Below are 19,382 nucleotides of genomic sequence, written 5' to 3'. Positions count from 1 at the left end.
ATTTTTGATTCCATCCACCTGGCCATACTCACCAGGATTTCCTTTATAATGCACCATGGAGAGATCTACTAGGCTGGACAAGGCTTGCTGCAAGGCTTGCTACTCTGACCTTTCCTCCCAGCCACCAGACCAGTAGCCAGGCCCACCAAGTAGAGGCTCATCCTCTGGGCACTCCCAGAAACACAGTCCAGAAACACAGTCCATTGTGAGTTTTGGGGAGTTACATAATAGTTCTGTCCTAGTGAGCCTAATCCCCTGAACCTTTCATCTTTTTCCACCCACTGCCAAGGCAGTCTGGTATTGCTGTTCCTTTAATGGGAGCCTACCCTTTCCCGGGTGCCAAGAGACTTCCCAGCAGTGCTTCAGGACTGGAGCTCTTGCCACAGTGTTAGATTCCATCTCACAGGAGAGTGCTCCCACATCTATAAACTCTGCTTTATGTTTTGCCACCCTTGGATCAGCACTATTAGCATCCCTCTTAGGCATACTATCCTGGTTGCATCTGGTACAGCTGGAGGCTGCAGTTCCTTCAGAGTAAAGTGTGAGGAAGGGAAACAGTATAAAGAAGAGGAAGGAGCTATGGAAGAATCTAATCTCCGGTAGCTGTAGGAAGAGTCTAGTGTCAATGTGATACAGTGGGGAGCTTCGGAATGTAAGTTGCACCACAAACATTGTTGTACCTTGAGACCGAGGAGCAGTTCTTTTGTACTTTCATCCAAACAATTATTGGCCATTGGCAAATAGCATCAAGTGGGGCAAATGGCATCAAGATAGCGTCCATCACCCATGGTAACTCTTCCAGAGAAGATGGGAGGGAGGTGTGATACCTAGAGAAAAACTAAATGTATGTAGTGAATTTTCCTCTCTAGTTTGATAGAAAAGAAATGTCTGCCACCCAAGTAATAGCAGTAGAGTAGAAAACAAACAAGCAAAAACAATGTTTTGGCAACAAAACATCAAAAGTGGGGAGAAGCCTTTTAAACTGTTAAGGGGCAGTTGAAGATAGCATGGATTAAAACAATTCTCTTCATAATATGTTTTCTTTAAGGCATGAGGTGAACACTTTCACTACTTTGTTTTTTTCCTAGTTGGTCACTTTTGCAAATTAGTTAAAATTAGTTAAAATTATTCTCTGATGCTAAATCTATCCATCTTTCAGACCAAGATACTGAAATACAGTGATACCTCGGTTCTCGAACGCCTCGGTTTTCGACCAAATGGAGATTCGAGAAACTTTTGTCTCGGAATCCGAACAAATATTTGGAACTCGAACTTCCGAGATGAGCCGAGTTGAGCCGAATGGCGTTCATTCGGCCCAGCGCGCCTTGCTTGCGTCATCAGTGTGAGTGCAGAGAGAGAGTCACGCTTTGTGGAGTCACGCTTTCCTATTGGGTTTCATTGCTTCGGTTCTCGAACAATTCGGTTCTCGACCGTCCTCCTGGAACGAATTATGTTCGAGAACCGAGGTATCACGTAGTAGGTAACTTACCCCAAATCCTGAAAAGTAGAACTATGACTAGGGCTCAAGGCTCTGAAGGAGAGTTCATTCTTCATTTGCTGGAACTCAGTAACTTGCCACAATGCTCCAATCAGTCTTTGAGTTTTGAACAATCAGTCTTTGCTTTGTAATTGGATCTTCCCTTCAGCGTAAGGAGAAACCAAAAAAGGACCTATGTGCTGTATCACGTGTGCCAATATCAGTGTACTTATTCAGCTTGCAATCAATATTTATTGAATAAATAAATATTCATCTTGTTTTTATGATAATATTAATTTTACCTGTTAGCATATTGATTAATATTTTATCTCAGTATGTTATTAAAATTTAAAATATTTAAAAGAGGGAAATAAAATATGTAGATTATCTATAATTGGAATAGATTTGCTTAAACATACTTTGATTTAGCTGGGTACTTTGAAAAGATCTTTATAGGCTCATGAATATTTTTTTCATTGAAGACTAAGGGGTATCTGTTATAAGGATTCAGAAAACAAAAACAAAACTGAAAGGTTTATTTTATTTTATTTTTATTTTTTGGTTAATTCTCCCTTGAGGATATTTTTTCGCATTGATTTTTAGAGAGAGTGGAAAGAAGGGGGGAAGGAGAAACATTGATGTGAGAGAGAGACATCAATTGGTTGCCTCCCATATGCGCCCCGACTGGAGCCAGGGATTGAACCTGCAACCCAGGTATGTATGCTTGACAGGGAATCAAACCTGAGACTCTTCAGTGTGTGGGCCCTCGCTCTATCCACTGAGCCACACCTGTTAGGGCCAAAACTTAAAAGGTTTAGACAGAGTTCACATTTTGTCAAATTTAGATTTTAAACTAATACTAGGTTTATTCCCATACATGCTTTAGCCTGACAGCTCTCAGGCTGACTCCTTGGTGCTTATTTATCAAGGTCCACATACACCAGCTTCCTCCTCTGTCAGGAGGCCCTGCTTTCCCCACATGTCCACATAAAACTGGCTCTTGTCTCTAGAACAGAACTAAACTTCCCTAATGTTGTGAATCATCGGAGGAATCCAACTATATACAGTTGAGGCAAGTTTCCCATATTTCTCTTTTCGTGGCATAGGTTTAAGTTACAGGATTTTCATTTTCAGTCCTTCCTTATACTTCTCCCATTCATAACGAGGCATCGTCTTCCAGCTTCCATTTATTATATGACTACCTTGTAAGCATAAGGTGCTGCAATACATTTACACACACACTTCTGATCTTCATACTATCCTGGTATATTTGGTGTTAGTGCTCTGTTTTAGAGATGAGAAAATAAGGTTTAAAGAAGCTTACAAGCAACTGGCAAAAGTAGAACTGGGATCTTTGTTTTACTCTAAAACCATGTTCTTTCCAGTATTCCTTGCAAGCACACTAGATCCCAAATGATGAGTTTATGATTGTTTTTATGGTACATCTTTCACCTTTCAACTTCAACACAATCTTGTTTATCCCTTTAAATTAGTCACTAGGAACAGATGGTTCTTATATGGGTTCTAGGTTCACTCATGCTTGACTCTTATGCTGGTTCTCTCTAATTAAAAATACTTTTAGCTGATGATTCTATCACCTCATAGACATATATATTCTAGAATAGTTTCATGTTTCAAATTCTCAGCAGCAATTTGCTCCTGCAGCTTCCAGGGGAATTTTAAGTTCCTAAGCCATGTGAACTTCCAATTTTAAACCCCAAAATTAGGCAGCAGTTATCTCCAGCAACATTGGACAGGGAAGGGCCTCTCTTCTTCCCCTTCCTCTCTACACAGGGTAGCCATGCATATCATTCGGCCATAGGATGGAGGAGGATTTGAGCTCTAAAAAAGGTGCTTCCAAAAGGAAGAAGGGTGGGTCTGAATCCAGTTTGGCTGTTATTCCAAATTTACATTCATACAAATCCTTTCACCTGCACAGAGGTAGAATGAGTTAAGGCACAGAGGGGACAGTAGTGACTCTAACTGAGCTTCCCTTTCTCCTCAGGAGAGGATAAGGAGCTTTTCTGCAATAAGACGGCTAATATAAGATCTTCAGCACAGCTGTCTATAATCTCAATTTTAAGCATCTTTCTGAGAACATAGCCTCTTCTCTGCCCATCTCACTCCCTGTGAAAACCTGACTTCATAGTAGAACTTACTCTCCCCCATCTCCACACTTTTTCATCTCCGTGTGTCTCTTGGTGATGTCTGCTGGGCTATGATTTTAAATACTAGTCCTGAGGTGCATTCTACATGGCTCGCCCAGGGTTCCCAGTGAGGGTAAGCCCCAGGTGCCCACAGCAGTAGTCAGCTCTATAATGCCTGCTGTCTTAGGGTTTCCCTGCTCTGCCTTACTCCCCTCACTCCTTCCCTCTGCTTCCTGACATCACCTCCCCAATAAAAGGTACCCAAGTCTTTATCTCAAAGTCTACTCTTGGGGGAACACAAAGTAGCTAGCAGTGATGGTGATGGTGCTGGTAGCATGATGTTGTAGTATGTTTATGAGGTAAATTAGTTTAAAGAAGTGAAAAGTCTGGGTGGCCTGATGGGGTTGGAGAAAACTTTGTTTAAAAAAAAATCACTTGATATACATGAAGTAATTTATATTTAAAAAATAAATAAATAAAGGTGGGGAGGGGTGTATTCTAGGTAAGATAACAGCATGAACAAAAGTAAGGAAACTGGAAATAGATAATTCATTGGGTTGAATATAGATATTCTATACTTATAAAAGCACACATACAATTACATAAAAATATTATGAAAACTCATTTTAGCAGGCAGGAAATGAAATGGATTCATAAGTGACATGCTCGTGAAAATACTTTATTAGAAAGTATGACGGAAGCCTCAGCAAAAGCCACCTGCTTGGCGATCTTACCTAATTTTCTGCATCTAAAGATCCTTGAGTCTCTTTTATTCAGGACAATGCCAGACACCTCAGAGGTTATCGGAGGCTGTCCATTTAGCTATTCCCACTCACCTGAGCCTTCTCTATTGTCCAGTGACATTTGACCCTAACTCACTTCCATAATTGGCTATTGTTACTCATTTTCTAGATATACCCTCCTCTTTCCACCTGTTTTTCTTTTCTGATTATTCTATACTCATCTTTCTAGATTTAGATTGGAAATAATCTGTTATGTAAAACTTTCTTTGATTTGTTCATTCCTTCATCCTGCTTGGGCTTGGTGCCATTTCACAGGGTTCTCCTGGCATCCATGTTACTTCTGTCAGAGCGGTCCCCACACTATACTGCATGACATTATAACTGTGCCTTAACTGATCGTCTGCGCAACCTTTCTAATGGCAGGGACTGCATCTTATTCATTTAAAAATTTTTTAGTGTTTTATGTGCCTAGCAAAATGCTTGATGTTTTGATTGTATTTAATCAATGTTCTTTGAATAACGAAATAAATTGATGAAAACACCAATTCTTTCTTTTGCTAAAAGCATCTGTTTTGGGATCAAAAAATAAAAAAAGTTGAATTAAGAAGCTTAACAGGTGTACCCTATTTTCTCTATTTCTGTTGGACATATTAGTCTTTATCTTATCCCTTTCACAAAGTGATGTGAGGGGGTAAATAAATCAGATTTTTAAAGAATTTAGAGCTTCTGAAATGCAGGACTAGCATAAGTCTTTATTACTCATTAACAACTAATCTGTTAAAACTGAGTTATGGATGAAAGCATAGGGTCTAGAGTGATGATAACCCTTAGAAAGAATTAACCAAGTCAAAGATCATAATCATGGTATTTCTGAGAGCCTACAAAGTTTAAAGGAAAGTATTCACTTAACTCTGACTTTTGGGCACTGAGGCAAATCAAAGAATACCAGGCATCTGTGAAACCTTGAGTGCTCTATGGGGAAATTATTGAGAGGGATTGTGGTTCCCAGAGTCGAAGACCTTTTCCATCAGATCATTTTGCGGTTATCATTCCAAATGTATCTGTGCATCTTAAAAGCTTTGGGCCGCTCTGAGGATAGTTTCCTTTCTTAAAATTATCATCTAATTGTCATCAACACTAATTCTGTCATTTATTTGCTATTCTACTGATAATGGTGATATTTTGGTGACAAGAAAGTTTGATATCTTTGTTAAAGATTTTTATAGACATTTTAACTAGATATGGACATATTGATTTCACTGCTTAATCTATTCTTTTTTCTGTCCTACTAGAATTTTTTAAAATCTGAAAGTATGTGACCATAGATAGCCTTAATAAGTCTGTAATATATCTCTAACTTATAACAACACTGAATCAGCGATCCAAATATAAAGAAGAACATTTTTACTCTCACTTGTTTTGATTTTGGCAGTGTTTGCTTAACAGAAGTATTTTTAAAATCTGTTTATTTGGAGATACCAACTTTTTAATTTTATTTTTAAAAATTTTTAATTTTATTGTTAAAAGTATTACAGATATCCCCCTTTTTCCCCATCCACCTCCTTCTCTCTGCTCTCACCCTCCTCCTGCTTTCCCCAACCTTAATGGTTGTGTATATAGGCATATAAGTTATTTGGTTTATCTCTTCCCACCCTTCCCACCTCCCCATCCCTCTGAGGTTTGTTAGTCTGTTCCTTACTTCCATGACTGTGGATGTACTTTGGTCGACAGTTTATTTTGTTCATGATATTTCATAAATAAGTGAGATCATGTGGTCCTTATTTTTCTCTGGCTTATTTCGCTCAGCATAATACTCTCCAGGTCCCTCCATCTTGTCTCAAAAGGCAAGAGATTTCTCTTTCTTACAGCTGCATAGTATTCTGTTGTGTACATGTACCACAGCTTTTTTATCCACTCATCTAATGATGGATACTTGGGTTGTTTTCAGATCTTACCTATTGTAAATAGCATTGCTATGAACATAGCGGGGTATATATTCTTTCTGATTGGTGTTTCAAGCTTCTTGGGATATAATCCTAGAAGTGGAATCACTGGGTCAAATGGCAATTCCACTTTTCATTTTTTGAGGACACACCATATTGTTTTCCATAGTGGCAGCACCAGTCTGCATTCCCACCAGCAGTGTACTAGAGTCCCCTTTTCTTCACCCTCTTGCCGGCACTTGTTTGAGGATTTGTTTGTTGATGGCCACCATTCTGGCATGTGTGAGGTGATATGTCTTAGTCAGTTTAATTTGCTTCTCTCTGATGATTAGTGATGTTGAGCATTTTTTCATATGTCTCTTGGCTATTTGTATGTCCTGTTTGGAAAAGTGTCTATTCAGGTCCTCTGTCGATTTTTTAATTGAGTTGTTTTTCTTCCTTTTGTTGAGTGGAAATATCAACATTTTTAAAAGCATACTTCTGGTGTAAATAACTGCCAACTGCACTCTCTATTCACTTTGCAGAAATTAAGGTGACATTAAGAGAGGAAGAAAAAAAATCTTTTAAAAATGCATTAGTCTGAACAGATTTTACCTTGCTAAAACTATGGCATTTTATTTTGTTAAAAAATTTTTTTTCTCTATTAATTTTAGAGAGAGAGAGGAAGGGGGAGGGAGAGAGGGATAGAAACCTTGATGAAAGAGAATACTGATTGGCTGCCTTCTGCATGTCTCCCACCAGGGATTTGGCCCATACCTGGGCATGTACCCTGACCGGGAATCAAACCGGCGACCTCCTGGTGCATGGGTTGCCAGGAGTCACACTAACTGGGCCAAAATATGACATTTTGGAGAAGGGTGTCTAGGGGGGAAAAAGGAGAAACATCTGTAAAAAATTAATTAATAAAAATTGAAAAAATAAAATAAAGTTTAATACTTAGTCTCTACATACTATTCATTTGACAAATATTGTGGGTGCAAAGTTAATTAAGAAATAGCCAAAGCATTTTAGAAAGTCATAGTAGAGCAGGAGAAACTGACACTGGGAAATAATTACAACACAATATAATTAAAGTGATAGGAAAGCATATACAAAGAGCCCCAGAGGCAGAGAGGAGATGACTATTTTTTAAAAATTTCTTTTCTTTATTGATTTTAGAGAGAGAGGAAGGGAGAGGGAGGAAGAGATAGAAACATTGATGAGAAAGAGCATCGATTGGCTGCCGAGGAGATTACTCTTCATACTGCATGGGGAGATATCGGAAGGCTGCCAAGGAGTGGTGGCATTTAACAGAATAAGAAAATTTTCAGGCAGAGATAAAGAATGGCATTGCATTCTGAAAAAACATCATGAATAAAGGTTTGAAGGTGTAGGGGTATCTGCTTTGTAGTCTACGACTGACTAGGATATATGATGCAAATGATGCAGTAGAGAGGGTTACAGAGGAAAGTTGGATCAGAACCAAGTTGTGGAGCCTTGTCACCCTTGCCTAGGAATTTGATCTCACCCTGTAGTTAATGGGAAGTTAAGGAAGGTTTTTTTCTTTAGAAAAACTATTGTGACTATTTGGAGAATTAATTGGAGAACAAGAGATTAGAAACCATTTAGGATTCTATTGCAATAGTTCTAAAAAGAGTTGTTAAGGACTTGAACCAGAATAAGTATAAAGAGATAGTGAATAGAAGGAACACCTCAGAAGCAGAATGTATTAGATTTAATACCAATTGTTTGCTGAACTGAAATATTTGGATGGAGAAAAAAATGACCTTGATATATATGTATATATTTTTTTATCCTCACTCGAGGACATTTTTCCATTTTTTGTTCAGGTAAAATGGGAGAGAGAGAGAGAAACAGACAGAGAGAGAGAAACATCAACGTGAAAGGGACACATCGAGTGGCTGCCACCCACATGACCAACCAGGGCCGGGGACAAACTGCAACCGAGGTACATGCCCTTAGCGGGAACCGAACCTGGGACTCTCTGGACCACAGGAACCTGGGACTCTCTGGACCACAGGTTGACGCTCTAACTGCTGAGTCAAACCAGCCAGGGCGACCTTGATGTTTTAAATTGGGGAAACATAATCAAGAGGGATTGATGCTGGAAAGGGAAGCAGGCTTGAAGAGAGATGGTAAATTTTGTTTGGACTTGTCTAGGATATGGTACCTGTGATATATGCAATGGTAATATACAAAAAGCAACTGGGAATTGGGGAGTGGAATTCTCTTAAGGTTGTAGCTTGAATTATAAATTTAGGAATTATCAAAAGTAGACAGAAACAGTGGTAAACAGAGGCTTCAGGTAGGAATAGATAAGGGCTAAGTGCAGAATCCTGAAAAATCTAATCAAAGGTTGAAGGGAGAGAACTGGGAGCAACAAGGAAATTAGAAATCTAACCACGGCTGTGATCTCTTTATGAATAAGGACAATTGTCAAATATTCCCCTGTCTTCCTGATGTAAGCCTTTGCATTTTCATTGCCAATTTGAAAAAAAAAAGTTAAGTTTTCAGATCATGCTGAATATCTTGAAATTTTATTTGTGACCTCAACTATTTTCACACCTACACTTAGAATCGGCATAAGAAAGGACTCAGGTTTAGAGGGTGTAGTGCAGTGCTTAAGGGCACACGTTCCTGTTCAGAACTCTGGTTTCCAATCTCAGTTTCATTACTTACCTAACTAGGTGTCAGAGACATTGTGCCTGGTGCCTTATGAGCATTCAAAGGAAGTCTTGATTTTATTATTTTTACTGCAGGGAAAGGTTATAAATTTTATTTTATTTTTTTTACTTTTATTATTTATTTATTTATTTATTTATTTTTAATTAATTTATTTTTATTAATTAATTTTTGTTACAGATGTTTCTCCTTTTCCCCCCACTGATTCCCCCTCCTCCTCCCTCCCTGCCCTTTCCCCAGTTTGTTGTCCATGTCCACTGTTCATGCATACATGCATATAAATTCTGTGGTTTATCTCTTCCCCACCACCCCCCTATTTAGGGATTCTCAGTCTGTATCCCACTTCCGCGTCTCTGAGACTACCCCCTTTCCCAGACTGTTATGTTCATTATATTCCACAAATAAGTGAGATCATATGAAACTTGTCTTTCTCTGTTTGGATTGTTTCACTTAGGATGATACTTTCCAGGCCGCCATCAATAAATCATCAAACAACAAGTGTTGGCGAGGGTGTGGAGAAAAGGGGACGCTAGTACACTGCTGGTGGGAATGCAGACTGGTGCAGCCACTATGGAAAACAATATGGTGTTACCTCAAAAAATTAAAAATTGAACTTCCATTTGACCCCGTGATCCCACTTCCAGGAATATATCCTAAGAAGCCTGAAACACCAACCAGAAAGAATACATGTACCCCATGTTTGTAGCAGCACTATTTACAATAGCTAAGATCTGGAAACAGCCCAAGTGTCCACCAGTAGAAGAATGGATCAAAAAGCTGTGGTACATATACACAATGGAGTACTACTCAGCTGTGAGAAAGAAAGACCTCTTATCATTGGTTATGTGTCCATGAATATAAGTTCTGTGCTTTATCTCTTTCCTCCCCTATACCCTCTCTTGTGAGGGTTGTCAGTCTGTATCCTACTTCTATGTCTCTGGGTCTACCCTGTTCCTCACACTATTATGTTCATTATATTCCACAAATAAGTGAGATCATGTGATGTTTGTCGTTCTCTGCTTGGCTTGTTTTGCTTAAGATAATACTCTCCAGGTCCCTCCATGTCGTGTCAAAGGATAAGAGATTTTTCTTTCTTACAGCTGTGTAGTACTCCATTGTGTATATGTACCACTGCTTTTTTATCCACTCATGTACTGATGGACACTTGGGCTGTTTCCAGATCTTAGCTATTGTAAATAGTGCTGGTATGAACATGGGGATACGTATATTCTTTCTGATTGGTGTTTCAGGCTTCTTAGGGTATATTCCTAGAAGTGGGACCACTTGATCAAATGGCAATTCAGTTTTTAATTTTTTGAGGTAACATCATATTGTTTTCCGTAGTGGCTGCACCAGTCTGCATTCCCACCAGCAGTGTACTAGAGTCCCCTTTTCTCCACACTCTCGCCAACCCTTGTTGTTTGATGATTTGTTGATGGCAGCCATTCTGGCAGGTGTGAGGTGATACCTCATTGTTGTTTTAATTTGCATCTCTCTGATGATTAGTGATGTTGAGCATTTCTTCATATGTCTCTTAGCCATTTGTATATCCTATTTGGAGAGGTGTCTATTTAGTTCCTCTGCCCATTTTATAATTAGGTTCTTTGTCTTTCTTTTGTTGAGTTGTATAAGTACTCTACATATATTGGAAATTAACCCCTTATCTGATATATCATTGGCAATTATGCTCTTCCATACAGTAGGTTGCTTTTCCATTTTGATGGTTATTTCTTTTGCTGTGCAAGAGCTTTTTAGTTTAATGTATTCACATGTGTTCATTTTTTCCTTTGTTTCTGTTGCCTTAGGTGATGTATCTGAAAATTGTGCTGCATATGATGTTCAAAATTTTATTGCCTCCATTTTCTTCTAGAATTTGTATGGATTCATGAGTCACATTTAAGTTTTTTATCTATTTTGAGTTTATTCTTGTGTATGGTGTAAGTTGATGGTCTAGTTTCATTTTTTTTTTTGCATGTAGCTGTCCAATTTCCCCAACACCATTTATTAAAGAGGATGTCTTTACTCCATTGTATGTTCTTGCCACCTTTGTCAAATATTAATTGAGCATAACGTCTTGGGTCAATTTCTGGGTTTTCTATTTTGTTCCACTGGTCTATATGCCTGTTCTTGTGCCAGTACCAGGCTGTTTTGAATACAGTAGATTTGTAGTTTAACTTGATATCCAGTATTGTGATCCCACCTACTTTGTCCTTCTTTTTCAAGATTGCTGTGGCTATTTGGGGTCTTTTTTGGTTCCATATAAACTTTTGAGGTATTTGTTCTAGTTCTATGAAATATGTGGTTGGTATTTTGATGGGGATTGCATTGAATCTATAGATTGCTTTGAGTAATATGGACATTTTAATAATGTTAATTCTTCCAATCCATGAACAAGATATGTGCTTCCACTTTTTTATATCTTCCTCTGTTTCTTTTTTCAATGTCTTGTAGTTTTCTGCAAATAGGTCCTTTACTTCTATGGTTATTTTACTCCTAGGTATCCTAATTTTTTTTTGCCGCCATGGTAAATGGGATTGTTTTTTGGTTTCTCTTTCTGTGAGTTCATTATTGGTCTATAAGAAGGCCATCGATTTCTTGACGCTAATTTTGTATCCTGCTACTTTGCCAAATTCATTTAATAAGTCTAGTAGATTTTTGTTGGAGTCTTTAGGGTTTTCAATGTATAGTATCATGTCATATGCGAATAATGACAGTTTCACTTCCTCCTTTCCAATTTGGATCCCTTTTAATTTTACTTCCTGTCTGATTGCTGTGGCTAAGACTTCCAGTACTATGTTAAATAAGAGTGGCGAAAGTGGGCATCCTTGTCTTGTTCCTATTCTTAAGGGAAATGCTTTTAATTTTTGCCCATTGAGTATGATGTTGGCTGTAGGTCTTTCACATATGGTTTTTATTATGTTGAGGTATGATCCCTCTATTCCCAGATTGCTGAGTGTTTTTATCAGAAATGGGTGTTGGATTTTGTTGAATGCTTTTTCAGCATCTATTGATATGATCATGTGGTTTTTATTCCTGATTTTGTTTATGTAGTGTATCATATTTATTGATTTCCAAATATTGTACCAGCCTTGCATCCATGATATGAATCCCACTTGGTCATGGTGAATAATTTTTTGATATATTGTTGGATCAGATTTGCTAGTATTTTGTTCAGGATTTTGGCATCTATATGTTCATCAGTGATATTAGCTTGTAGTTTTTTTTTTTTCTTTGTAGTGTCTTTTTCTGGTTTTGAAATGAGAATTATTCTGGCCTCATAAAATGAATTTGGAAGTCTTCCTTATTCTTGGATTTTTTGAAACAGTTTGAGGAGAATGGGTGTTAGTTCTTTTAATGTTCGGTAAAACTCCCCCATGAAGCTGTCTGGGCTGGAACTTTTGTTTCCTGGGAGAGTCTTGATTACATGTTCAATTTCCTTAGTTGTTTTTGGTCTGTTCAAGTTTTCTATCTCTTCTCGGTCCAGTTTTGGGAGACTATGTGTTTCTAGAAATTAGTCCATTTCTCTTAGATTGTAGAATTTGTTTCCATATAATTGTTCATAGTATTTGTTAAGCATCTTCTGTATTTCTGTGGTATCAGTTGTTACTTCTCCTCTTTCATTTCTGATTTTGTGTATTTGGGTTCTCTCTCTTTGTTTCTTGGTTAGTCTAGCTAAGGGTCCATCAATCTTGTTTATCTTTTTTAAACACCAGCTCTTTGTTTCATTGATCCTTTGAATTGGTTTTTGATCTCTATGCCATTTATTTCTGCTCTGATCTTTACTATTTCCTTCCTTCTACTTGCTCTGGGGTTTTTGTTTGTTTGCTTTCTAGTTCTTTAAGTTGTGAGGTTAGATAGTCTATTAGAGATTTTTCTTGTTTTTTGAGGTAGGCCTGTAGTGCTATGAACTTCCCTCTCAGAACTGCTTTTGCTGCATCCTATAAATTTTGTGTTATTGTGTGTTCATTTTTATTGGTTTCTAGGAAGTTAATTTCTTCCTTGATCTTCTCAGTAATCCATTCAATGTTTAATAACATGCTACTTAGCCTCCATGTGTTCAAATGTCTTTGCATGTTGTTGTTGCAAATGATTTCTAGTTTCATGCCATTGTGATCTGAGAAGATGCTTGATATGATTTCAGTTTTCTTGAACTTGTAGAGACTTAGTTTGTGTCCTAACATGTGGTCTATCTTTGAGAATGTCCTATGTGCACTTGAGAAGAATGTGAATTCTGTAGTTTTGGGGTTTAATTCTCTGTATATATCTATTAAATCCATTTGGTCTAGTGTTTCATTTAGAATCTCTGTTTCCTTGTTAATTTTTTGTCTAGAAGATCTATTCAGTGATATCTGTGGGGTGTTGAAGTCCCATGCTATGATTGTATTCCTGTTGATTTCTTCTTTGAAGTCCTCCAGAAGATTTTTAATATATTTTGGTATTCCTATATTGGGTGCATATATGTTTACCAAGGTTATAGCTTCCTGTTGGATAGATCTTTTCAATATTATGTAGTGATCTTCTTTGTCTCTAGTCATTTGGAAATCTATTTATCAGATATGAGTATTGCTAGCCCAGCTTTTTTTTTCCTTTCTGTTTGCTCGGAAGATTTTTTTCTATCCCTTCACTTTCAACTTCGTGAGTCTTTTGTTGTGAGGTGGGTCTCTTGTAAACAACATATAGATGAGTCATGCTTTCTTATCCAATCAGCTACTCTGTGTCTTTGTACTAGAGTATTCAATCCATGTACATTTAAGGTGATTATTGATATGTACTTATTTATTGCCATTTTTGTTTAGTGTGGTTCTATTTTTCTTCCCGTTTCTTCTACTAATTGTAGCAGTTCTTTTAACATTTCTTACAATGCTGGTTTGGTGCTAATGTATTCCCTTAGCCTTTTTTTTTTTTGTCTGGGAAGCTCTTTATTTGATCTTCTATTTTGAATGCTAGCCTTGCTGAATTAAGTAGTCTTGGATTCAGATCCTTGTTTTTTATGACCTTGATTACTTCCTGCCATTCCCTTCTGGCCTGTAGTGTTTCTGTTGAGAAGTCAACTCATAGCCTTATGGGGATTCCTTTGTAGGTAACCTGTTGCTTCTCTCTTGCTGCCTTTAGGATTCTCTCTTTGTCTTTAATTTTTGGCATTTATTTGCTATGTGTCTTGGTGTGGGCCTGTTTGGGTTCTTCTTACTTGGGGCTCTCTGTGCTTCTTGAACTTGAATACCTTCTTCCTTCACCAAATAGGGACATTTTCTGTCACTATTTCATCAAATATATTCTCTAACCTTTTCTCATTTTCTACTTCCTTGGGTACTCCTATGATGTGAATATTATCACCTTTTCAGTTGTCCACCACTCTCTTAAGCTGTCTTCCTGTTTTTCAATTGTTTTTTCCTGTTGGTTTTTTTATTGGTTGATTTTTTTTTTTACCCTGCCTTCTAATTTACTGATGTGGTCCTCTGCTTCCTCTACTCTGCTGGTTAGTCCTTCCAATGTGTTCTTTATTTCTGCTATGTCATTCTTCATTTCCAATTGGTTGGTTTTCAGTGATTCTATATTTTACTGATGGTGTTGAGGTCCTTATTTATGCTGTTGAACCTCCTCAAGATCATGGCTATGAATTCTATCTCTGATAACTTGCTTAACTGCATTTCATTGATCTCATCTTCAGTAGAGGTCTCTTGTTCTTTCATTTGGGATTTGTTTATTTGTTTCACTATTTTGGCTATCTCAGTTGGTTTTGGAGCCTGCCAAATTTTTCCTGTGCATTTTGGTGTTCTGCTGTTTGTGGCCCCCTCTACTGGGTTTGAATGAGCATGGAAGGACCCATGTTAAACACCACTGTCAGATCTTACTTTCCTGCGTAGATTTGCAAGCCCAGGAAGGGTTCAGTTATCCTCTAGCTTTTTGTCTGGAGGCTATTAGTCAAGGTTACTTGAAGAGCCTTGGGTTCTCAGTTGAATGAAAAACTCCTTCAGGTGTTCCACATAAGAGGATTTCCTGAGGGTTAAGCACATACTGGTTGTTAATGAGCTTCAGTTTGCATTTTAATGGCCCACCTGGGTGGGGTTGAATCTCCAAGGGAGGGCCTATGGCCTCTCCCCAGTGCCCTGGGAAGGAGTAAGATGACCACTGTCCTCCGTGGCTGCAACTCAGCAAAAGCTCTGAACGCCGTCCAAATCCCGAGTATCCCCACATGGTATCAGTCCAGTCTGCTCTCCCTCTGCTGGAGCCCAAGGTGAGTGGCTGTGGCTATTTTAGCTCTCTGACCTGGCTCTCTGCACTGTGGAGCATCCTTGGGATTTTAACCCTGAGGGCACTGCTCACAGCTAAAACCACTGCTGTCTTTGGGCTTCTAGACCCCTTCTCGCGCCTCTGCAATTGTACAGGATCGATTCAGTGTCTCTGGTTATATGGTCCTCGCAAGCTGCTTTTTTATTGCTTTTTCCCAACAATGTTTTTAATTTAGGTGTAATTCCAGTTTTGTCCTTCAAGATGGTCTGTGTAGCTTCCATTCACTACACTGCCATTTTGGAATCTCCTTTCCTGCTATTTCTTAACAAGGGAGGCTCCTGCCTGTTCTGGAAAAGGTGACTAGTTGTTCTTTCTTCTTTCTTGCCTTTTAACTTGCTACACAGAAGCTGTCTTCCTAACAACTACATAGTACCAAGGTGTCCAAGATAATTTTTATAATAAGCCTTTGATTCTTTTCACTTCTTAAATATAATTTCCATGGAGTTAAGTTTTAAATTTAGTCTCTAGCATTTAGAAGAATGGCCAATACAGTGCGAAAATGTTTTTCAATTTGTTTAATGACATTTAAAATCCATTCTAGGAATACATTTATACAAAAAATAAATAAATAAATGTGTTCTCTAATATTTCTCTCTAAAAGTTCAAAGGATATTGTAGAAAAGGGACACATTAGAAATATATTGAAATATAAGATGATAAACACTTCAGATTGTAATTTTTTAAAACTAGATCTTTTCATAAAAGTAATTTTGACTATTATGTCTCTGGAGATAAATTATTTTCTGAGAGTCATAGTATAGCATTAACTATAAGTGCCTTTATTATCTGCACAGTAAATTGTCAAGTTTGGAGTACCTAAATGAGATAATTGCTAGTTTATTTGCAGTTAATTATGGAAACATTAGTCTTTGTTTCACAAAGGACATACAGCAAGCAGGAGACAAACATATCTCTATGATTAGCTTTCACAGAGAATTTTAGTAATGCATTCTTATTTCATTAACACGTGGAAGGTTTTTTTTTTTTTTTGCGATTTTGTAGAGTGTGAAGATTATTTTCCTTAATAATCAAATCTGTCCTAAAATGGATGGTTTTTGTGTCTTTTTAAAAAGGTATTGACAGGGTAGGCGGGTAGGGGAAACTGGATGAAAAAAAGTGAAGAGATTAGCCAAAAAACATATATGCACAGCCCATGGATACAGACAAGTGTGGTGAAGGCCATGGGAGCAGGGAGCGGGAGGCAGGGTGGAGGTGGGCAAAGGGGGGAAAATGGGAGGTATTTGTAATAGTGTCAATAACAACAACAACAAAGCAGTATAAATTGGTAGTTACAAAATAGTCATGGGGATGTAGAGTACAGCATGGGGAACATAGTAAATAATATTGTAATAACTATGTATAGTGCCAAGTAGGGACTAGAATTTTCAGGGGATCACTTTGTGAAGTATATGATTGTCTAATCGCTATGATGTACAACTAAAACTAATACAAAATAATATTGAGTGTAAACTGTAACTGAAAAATAAAATTTAAAAATAAGGTATTGACTGCTCATGAAGCAAAGGCAAGTTATTTCAAGGCATCTTGAAATATTTTAACCAATTATTTATCTTTGAATATTATATGCCAGTAAGTTTGAGAAATAATTTTGGAATTGAATGAAAAATATTGTTTGAATGACAAATGAACTCTCACTTAAGGAGTTTGTGGCTGACGAAAAATAACAAATATTAGAATTTCATTCTGCAGTATTTTTTTTTTTTTTGCAGTTTTTATCTAAACTCAGCTTTTGCTGTGTTTCTTTTCTTTTTGGGGGGTACAGTGAACTTTATTTATGGTATATGACAAAGTAGGGCTCCCTAAGCTTCTCCCTTCTTCAGGGGGTCTGGGATGGAAACTGGAGGTCAGAAGATCTCAGTGTGTTGCGGGATCAATTTGGGGCAAGGACTCCCCAGCAGCTGAGGACCTCTCTCCTTATTGCTGGGGTTGGTGGTCCAAGGGGCTCTTACTCCTTAGAGGCCACGTGGACCATGGGGTCGACCGCCCTGTTGCTGTAGTCGAATTCATTGTCATACCAGAAAACAAGCTTGACAAAGTGGTCATAGAGGGCAGTGCCAACCCCAGTATTGAAGGTGGAGGAGTGGGTGTCAATGTTAAAGTCACAGGAGACAACCTGGTCCTCAGTGTAGCCCAGGATGCCCTTGAGGGGGCCCTCTGATGCCTTCTTGATGTCACTACCTTCTTGATGTCATCGTATTTGGTAGCTTTCTCCATGTGGCAGGCCAGATCCACAATGGACACATTCGGGGTGGGGACACAGAAGACCATGCCAGTTAGCATCCCATCCAGCTCAGGGATGACCTTGCCCACAGCCTTGGCAGTGCCAGAAGCAGGGATGATGTTCTGGGCAGCCCTTTGGCCATCACACCACAGCTTCCCAGAGTGGCCATCCACAGTCTTCTGGGTAGTAGTGATGGCATGGACTGTGGTCATGAGTCCCTCCATAATGCCAAAGTTGTCATGGATGACCTTGGCCAAGGGGGCCAAGCAGTTGGTGATCCAGGAAGCATTGCTGACAATCTTGAGGGAATTGTCATACTTGTCATGGTTCACACCCATCACAAACATGGGGGCATCTACAGAAGGGGCAGAGATGATGACCCTCTTGGTTCCACCCTTAAAGTGAGCCCCAGCCTTATCCATGGTAGTTAAGACACCGGTGGACTCCACAACATACCCAGCACCAGCGTCACTCCATTTGATGTTGGTGGGATCTCGCTCCTGAAAGATGGAAATGGATTTTCCATTGATGACAAACTTCCCGTTCTTAGCCTTGACTGTGCCTTTGAACTTAACATGAGTAGAATCATACTGGAACATGTAGACCATGTAGTTGAAGTCAATGAAGGGGTCACTGATGGTCACAATATCTACTTTGCCAGAGTTAAAAACAGCCCTGGTGACCAGGTGCCCAATATGGCCAACTTCGTTCATTCCGACCTTCACCATCGTGTCTCAGGGCTGAGGCTGGCACTGTGCAGAAAGATGCAGCTGTCTGACGAATTGGAGGAGCAGAGAGTCCTGCCGTGTTTCTTATAATATAAAACACAACTATAAAAATAACCAATTGAATTTTCCCAAAGGGCACGTATTTCAAATATTCATGAGCTCATTAAATTTCTTTTTGTTTCATACCCACCAAAGTTAGGACTTAATTTTAAGGCTTGCCAAAATAAAACCAGTCTTATTAATTTCAAAAGTTAAAATTTTACTGTGATTTCATATAAGAAACTCTTTATATAGTTGCTGCCTTCACATAGATCTAATGGATCATATACTCAAAGGGCTATTTGTACTAATGAAAACTGACACTTGGCCCAACAGTTTCATTCCAAGATTGTTGACACACCAATCTTCATTTAAGGGAAGTCCCAGAATCCACTTGCTTTCTTTGGGTTGGTTCATGAGTTAGGTAAAACATTTGATATATATGCAATTCAGTGCATATCTTTAGGCTTAATGGTTGAGGGACCATAAGACTGCCTGATACTTTTGTTTTTGTTTTTGTTTTTTGGTTAAAAATTACTAGTGTTTGGCAGAGAGGACGCTTGTCTGGTCACCCAGATATTATCGACTGGTGAGCATACTTGAAGGCTCCAGCTTATGTTGTAGCTCTAACTCACTCTCTCCTCACTCATGTTGGTGACTTCTCTAAGCCACTGACACAGAATCAATGTAGAGGCCTGAATGCCTCTTACTGTTTATTGGAAATTGAAAGTTAAATCCCTCTATCAGCCTAGGTAGCTGAGGCAAAGCTGTCTTTATCAAGGGCATATATCACCTCACAACTGGAGCTTTAGCTGTTTAATACAAGTGTGAAAACCAAATAGATGAGAATGTCAGGAAATGGGGTGGGGAACAAATATGTGAACATACTTGTAGAAAAGAGACCCAGAAGAAAGGTTTAAACATTTTCTCACTTTCCATATCCTAAGCTTATATATGTTAACAGCATGTATGTGGTTTGTTGAGTTTCTTCTAGCAATGCCAGGTACTTTCATTATTTTATTCCCCTTTCAACCCATGAAATAGGAATATTATTTTCCTGTTCAATAATAGGCAACAAATCTAAAGCTTA

At 38.4% G+C, this 19,382-nt stretch overlaps 1 pseudogene; it reads right to left on the bottom strand.

The window, feature by feature from the left end:
- Window positions 1-17,249: 17,249 nt before the first annotated feature.
- LOC118620221 lies at window positions 17,250-18,253 on the bottom strand (annotated as a pseudogene).
- Window positions 18,254-19,382: the final 1,129 nt, after the last annotated feature.

Source organism: Molossus molossus, unplaced genomic scaffold, assembly GCF_014108415.1.
Source record: "Molossus molossus isolate mMolMol1 unplaced genomic scaffold, mMolMol1.p scaffold_m16_p_7, whole genome shotgun sequence".
Lineage (NCBI taxonomy): Eukaryota > Metazoa > Chordata > Mammalia > Chiroptera > Molossidae > Molossus > Molossus molossus.
Note: the sequence above shows the minus strand (reverse complement) of the source record. Positions and strands in the feature narration are given on the sequence as shown.